Raw genomic sequence first — 6962 nt, 5'->3', positions numbered from 1 at the left:
CAACATCATCTCTTTCCTTATTTCTTTGCCCTAGCTCCCAAGAATGCAGAAAATCTCAGACCAGCAGCACAAAATGAGACCAGTATCACTCTGCAGTGGAGTAAATTCAAAAACAGTGTTAGCTTTGTTCTCCAGTTTAATGGTACAGAGGCAAACATCACTGCACCAGATGGAGATGGACCAGTAACTTACACAGTCTCATCTCTCACTGCTGGGACTAAATACACATTCACTCTGTTCTCTGTGTTTGAGAATATCAGAAGCAGTGGAGTCAGCATCACTGCAGCTACTGGTAAGAGAAATTAAGTTTAAGAACAATTTAACACCTGTTCATATTCATACCTATCCAAAACTAATGTATTTACAATCAAAGTGTTTTTCATATTTATACATTTTAAAGTTTGTTCTTTAAATTTCACTTTCTAGTATAATTGTAGTTTTAAGTTTCACTGAGATATTTCAGTCCAAAAACTTCAATAATTTTTTTTTCCCTCTTAACAACCACTGTCTTGCCATTCGTTTGTATTCTTCATCTAAAGGACCCAGTGAGTCATTGCTTTAATTTTCTTTCATTTTAATTGATATGATTATCAATACATAAACTTTAGAAATCTTCTTTCTTCTTGTAAAATCCTTCCCTTTTTTACTTAAATAAGTATTTCATAAGTCTTTTTTATAGCTGATGCAAATGTTGTATTTTTAATACAAGTGCTTTCTTTATTATTAACTTGTGTTCATTGCATTGTTAAATATTTATTTAATATAAATATTTTACTTGTGTTATGAACAGGTTATTTCCTGCGAATTAAAATGAAATTACAATTATCTCCAGAGCTGTCTAAATTAAACTTAGAAGATGAATTAGTGGAGGTAAGACAATCTTCTCCTACATTTATTTTTATAGTTTAATGTCTTATTCATATTCACTTCAAATTTAAATGATATGCAAATGTTATTTCATTTTTTTCTTTCTTTTTTTCTTCTTTTTTTAAATGCAGCTCCTCAAACAATTTGGATTGTCTCCACAGATGTATGCCCTGATGGTTCATACTGCCGAACCATGAAATCCCAAAATTAAATAAGGTAGAATAGATGTGCAGTCCTTTACAATTTTTATTATAAAAAATGCATGTATTAAAGATTTAATATATTCTGAACATTATTAGCAATGCCTTGTTCTTATTTCTAATAAAAGTAAAACTCAAATTAGAAAAAAAGTCCAACAATTGTTAGGAGCTGAACTCAAACAAATCAAATTTATTTGTTGTGTTTAAAACACATCTTTTCTGATTGACGTACAATGTACAATGTAAAAACAGGTTTGTGAACACCTTTTGAATTGTACTTTAAATCTTTTGGATAGTACAGGTTTAGAGCATCTGTAAGGTGAACCTGTACCTGCTACTTAGTCATGGTTAAAGCACTAAAGAACAATTTGTTATCTGATATAATAGATTGTGGCTTTAAAACAGCATATAATGATGTTGCAATGGAAATGTTTAATTGTTGTTAATAAATAAGATGATTTTTAAAGGGTATTTGAATTCTTTAATACAGACTTCCTGGTTCAAAGCCGATTCGGCCTTTCTGTGTGGAGTTTGCATGTTCTCCCCTTTGTAAACGTGGGTATAGCCGTTAAATCTGCACTTAAACCCACTGAGGGGCTGTTTGCACTGATGCTCTCGCCATATCACTATCATGTCATCTGTTTGTGTGATTGATGAATGAAAAAGTATCCAAACATAAGTTTTCTTTGCTTAAGATTTATTACTCATCCAAACTAGTCTTCATTTCCTTGCCAATAATCCACAGTACAGATCCATCTTCATCTTAAATTCCAATCATTACATTAAACACTACAAGCACCATTGTTACTCAGGGATGAGAATAAATTACATAGAAATAGTACTTATGATAACCCCTTAACTTTCAGTTTCATGTAATAAAGCTTAGTCTCAGGCCTTTCGCAGGAGTCCTTTCTTATCACAAACATTGTCCAAAATCCTTCCACGTGACCAAGAACCTTGTGAAGCAGTAGGATCCATTATGACTACAATATCTCCAGGCTTAAAATAAATTTTAGCCCTCCCTGCAGCACAGGTGAGTACTCGTGCATCAAACATTTCCAGAAAAGATCTGAAATGTACTGCACTTGTTTCCATCTTTTCCTTACATGCAGGTCGTGGGGTTCAAACATTCCAGGAGGCAATGCTGTTTTTTTCTTTCATCAGAAGAATGTGATTTGGTGTAAATGGCTCAAGGTCATTAGGGTCATCAGACAGCTTAGTGATGGGAAGATCGTTCCCATCAAAATAATCAACGCTAGCACTGGTGAATGGTGGATGTCTGGCAAAATCTGTTCCTTGGGCAGATCTGCCATCTGTTGCTCCACTGCCTTTCCATGATCTCGTTTACAAAAGCAACGTTCCTTTATTATTTTCCTTACAGCTGAGTTTGCCATGGTGATCCAGTATTTTCTCCTCAGTGTAGATAAGGTGTGATGACGACCACTATGGCCAAGCTGTTGGTGAATGTGTTTAAGGATAAGGTTACTCACATGTTGATCTTTAGAAAGAATGTTAGGATGCTATATTTCTTCTGGCAAAGAAGAAATTTTTTTCAACCTTTTCAACCTACCACCAACTCTCAAGAGGCCTTTCTCTAGATATGGATCCAACCTGTAAATAGGACTTTGCCAGCTTACAACTTGCTTTCCCAGATTACAGCATAGAAATCTCATCTTCAAACCTCTGTTGCTGACAATACTGAACAATAGCCAGTTCAGCTTCCCAAAGGTCTTCTAAAGATCCTTTGTAGAAGTGTCTATTTCACCTTAACCCTTTATGGCATGATGTTGCCCTCAGGCAACAAACCACATATCTGGTCCTCACACCACCCCTTTAAGTTTTTTGAGGAGGTAAAAAATTGAAATATCACTAGAAATGTTTGTGTCCAACAAAAAGTGGGGCAAAAGTACATGTGGCCTATTAGCTGGGAGTGGAGCAGTCCTTTCTGGGAGCAGACATAGTGCACACAGCTCCCGTTTGGCAAGATCTACATCACTTTTCAACATGTTTATATCGCTAACAAAAACAAGGTCGGATAAAACGTAAATATATAACAATAATTTTATTAACAAGCCCAGGTTCTAATCAATACAACAAATAATAAGCAACAAGGGTTGTCCTAAATTAGGTTTTATATATAGTCTGGTAACAAATAAAAGAAATCTAATAAATAAAAGGTGTCCTTAACTTACGGTTTAACGCTTAACAATTACACAAAGGAAACTTAACCAGATATTGTATACAAAATGTAAATATCCTTTAAAAGCTTTCTCTGTAAATACCTATAAACACAAACTAATTCACTTATACAAATTTACATCACAAAAGGTGAGAGCATCTCTGCTCAATATCAACACAAAAGGCACAACCGTGCACACAACCAAAAGGGAAGGAATTCTGCTCACAAACCTGCTCTGACACACACCAAAGACCACCGTTTACTCTCAAACCCAGACTGGCGAGCTGTGGGCCTAATGGAACACAGCTGCCATGATTGCAGTTGCTTCCTCCCTTTTGAAGTCCCTGAGTCTGTCTGGATTGGCTGTCGAGGAGGAAGGTAGGAACACCGCCATCGTCCAGCTGGGCACAGTGTAGATGGAGCTTGAGCGAGCAGTGGCCAATCACCACCGAGATGCAGAGGGAGAGGGCGTCTCCATTGGAACTGTCTCCAATCGCCGAAATGCAACCGGGCAGCAACATTTACATTATTACGACTCCAGGCTGCAGTCATAATAATAATAATAATAATAATAATAATAATAATAATAATAATAATGACAAACACTTACAGTAGGTGGACCTAAAATACTTTAGAAGTGGAAACTTCATGATTGAGGATTTAGGTAAAGAAAAAAAAATTTGATTATGTGTAAGCATGTCCATCATGGCTCCCTCACATCTTTTGCCTTTTTTAAGCTTGTTTGTGCATGTCTTCAGAAATGTGTGCTATGTTTTCACAACTCCATAAATTTACATAAATAGTCATATAAAGAAAGTTTCCCCTCTAATTTCCATTGTCTGATCCAGCCATTAATCCACTGCTCAGCTAAAGACAATAAAAAGTAACACCAATTTTCTCTTTTACAAACTTAGTTTCATTCATTTTCTTCTTATCCTCCTTCTTCTTTTTCTGCTTCTTTTTCTTGTACTTGCACTTTTTTCATGCTTTCTCTGATCATCAGAAGATGGAGAGGATGAGGATGATGAAGGGGAGTAATGGGCTGCTTACTTGAATGACTGATGAGTTAGAGTAATCTGAGTCATGTAAGTCAGATGAAACATCTAACCCAGTGCTATTGTTCTTCTTGTCTAATGAAGGAGAAAGAGTGAGAGAGATTAGTACAGAGCCAAAACACAAAGATACAGTTATAACCTATATATATATTTCTAGTCTTAGAGATAAGCATTCATAAAATGTTTAATAATAAAAATGTGGTACAATCTAAAAAGTGATCCTTGCGTTTACTGTCAGTTTGTAATGTTTCCTTTGCTCAAATAACAAGTTATGCCCAGGTAGTTAGGGCCAGTTAAAATGCCCCATAGTTTTTGTGTTTTGTACAAACCCATGACAATTACATTCAATCATTTTCAAGGACAATGTGCATTAATAGTGAATACAAAAGTTATATATATATATATATATATATATATATATATATATATATATATATATATATATATATATTGTTAAATATTTTACTTATCTTGCTTTAATTGAATTAAAATTCCTAACTATATTATAAATCTTATGTTTTGGATCTTATTTAGAACAATCTGTGTTTATATTTAACATAATTCTGATGTGTATCACAATACATTTGAAAATATCTGTTTACATTTCAGCCCCAGCAGTTATCCTGCAAGATAATTTACTAAAGTAGCCAAAATAATGTATGCATTTATTTGTTTTTTGTAGATTAAGCATTTAGGTGATGTAATTGCGCATGTCTTACTTTCTAAGAACTGCCTAAGTAGGGAGCCTCTTTCTTCTGTCAACTCTGCAATTTTTCTTTGATTGAAGGTCTTCTTTTTCCTTTGCCTTGTCGAGTTGTGTGTAACTTTTCTTAGTTAATAGCTCAGCTATTGGGGATTGTGTCACTCCTGAAATGATACAGAAAGTTGTTAACATGTGTTTGTGTTAATTTGTATAAACCATAAGTTAGTTACAGTAAATAAGGCTTTAATTACATCAGCACCTCCTTTTGGTCAAAAAGGCTCAGAGACTGGATTCACACCTATCAGGTAATTATGCAAAAGCATTCCCCTCCTGACCCACATGTTGTTTACTTTATGTGTATTTCTGTGTTGGCTTTTTTGTGTGGGCTCAGATGGATCCTAAATGTAATTTTTGTTTAAGCAGCATTTGAAATATCGTATTCATGGTCATGAAACACATCTCTTAATTCACTTAATAATCATACAAAAAGCACACTGTATATTTATTGTGTGTGCTTCTACTGATATACAAATCAAAAAGTTTTGGTGCAAGTCAACTTCAACTTCATTAGCTAAGTACGTTGTTTGCAGTTAGCTTAACCAGCACAAATGTTATGAAGTGTGTGGTAGTTAAGTATATGAAATATTTATCTATGCTGCTGCCCGGGTCATTTTTTCCCCCTTTGCTCGACGGCTGTTTAATCATTTTTCTGGTTGAACCGTTATCTCAAACGTGTTGGTTGTTTTTGGGCACCGTAAGTACTTGAAGGTGCTGCCGTTTCTGCCACTCGTTGTAATGTTCATAGTGATGCATGCAGACCTCCCACTTCTCACCCTGACAGGACACCATTTCCCATAATGCTTTGTAGTCCTTGCCAGCGAGATGTGCCACTGTAAACTGCAGGTTTTAGATTTCTTCAGAAAAAAGTTGCTGGTAGCGGACATAAAATTAACCAGCATGCACTCCGGCGGCAAGCTAACCTACAGGCCTGTGGATTGATCAGAAAAGACACTTACAAGAATGCTAAATTTAGCTAGGAATTTGAGGGAGCTGGTGGAGGGAAAGACACATCTGAAACTTATAAAATGGATGCAAAAGGAAAAAATACCTAAAAGAATGATTACATGTAATGCATGTGGTCATAAAATGAAGTTTACGAAAAAGAACTGCATTGCCAAATATAAATGGTAAGTAAGGTGGGGTGGTCGAATTTTATGTGTAATTAATGCATTTGTTGTCACAAGGTCAAGGTGGAGGACCCAGAGAGCAGACCAAGATCTAAAGCTGATAACTAAAAGGCTGGTCCAGCTGGTCCTTGGTCCTTCTGGAGACAAAGTTAAGCAGAAGTTGCGGTACATCCAACAGGCTAGGTATGTAACGTGGCTTAAAAAGGATTCTCTGGAAGAACAATGCAGACATTAAACCAGGAAACATGAGCAAGATAAGAATCTCAAAATACAAGAGATCAGATACCAAATGCTGATAGCTCTGGCGTCAAGTGAAGGAAGGATGCGGTCTGCATATACTGCTGATGGATGAGTAGATAACTGGTAGCCGTCATGATTAGATAAATGGCAGCTGTGCCACACCCACAAACACACATAGGGGAAAGAAGGAAACTAACAAAAGGGCAGACACTAGAGTCCCGAGTCCCAGAGTCCATGACATTTGTATATATATGTTAATGTCAGTGCCATGCATTATAAATTACATGTTAAGTAAATGTTTGATTTCCATAGCTTGCTTTATATGTCAAATAACTAAGTAATTTAGAGGAGGTGTTGTCATATTGTTAATATTATAGTCAATTGTTAAAGCTAACAAAATAGCCCATACAAAAGTTGAAAGATAAATACAGCACTTGTGTAAATGAAATCACCACTTTAAATTACATTAATTATCATATCTGAATTTATAAACCATATTTACCTTTTCAGTTATCTCTCAGAAGGTGCCAG

The 6962-nt window shown here is 35.5% G+C and overlaps 1 long non-coding RNA gene across 1 annotated transcript; it reads left to right on the top strand.

Annotated features, from left to right (window-relative positions):
- The first annotated feature begins 206 nt into the window (after window positions 1–206).
- LOC121639652 lies at window positions 207–1171 on the top strand. Its single transcript, XR_006010230.1, has 4 exons — window positions 207–292; window positions 540–545; window positions 791–870; window positions 999–1171. It is a non-coding gene; the product is annotated as an uncharacterized LOC121639652 (long non-coding RNA).
- Window positions 1172–6962: the final 5791 nt, after the last annotated feature.

The sequence above is a fragment of the Melanotaenia boesemani genome, chromosome 5 (genome assembly GCF_017639745.1).
Source record: "Melanotaenia boesemani isolate fMelBoe1 chromosome 5, fMelBoe1.pri, whole genome shotgun sequence".
NCBI classification, from domain to species: domain Eukaryota; kingdom Metazoa; phylum Chordata; class Actinopteri; order Atheriniformes; family Melanotaeniidae; genus Melanotaenia; species Melanotaenia boesemani.
This window is presented reverse-complemented; position numbering and strand designations above follow the sequence as displayed.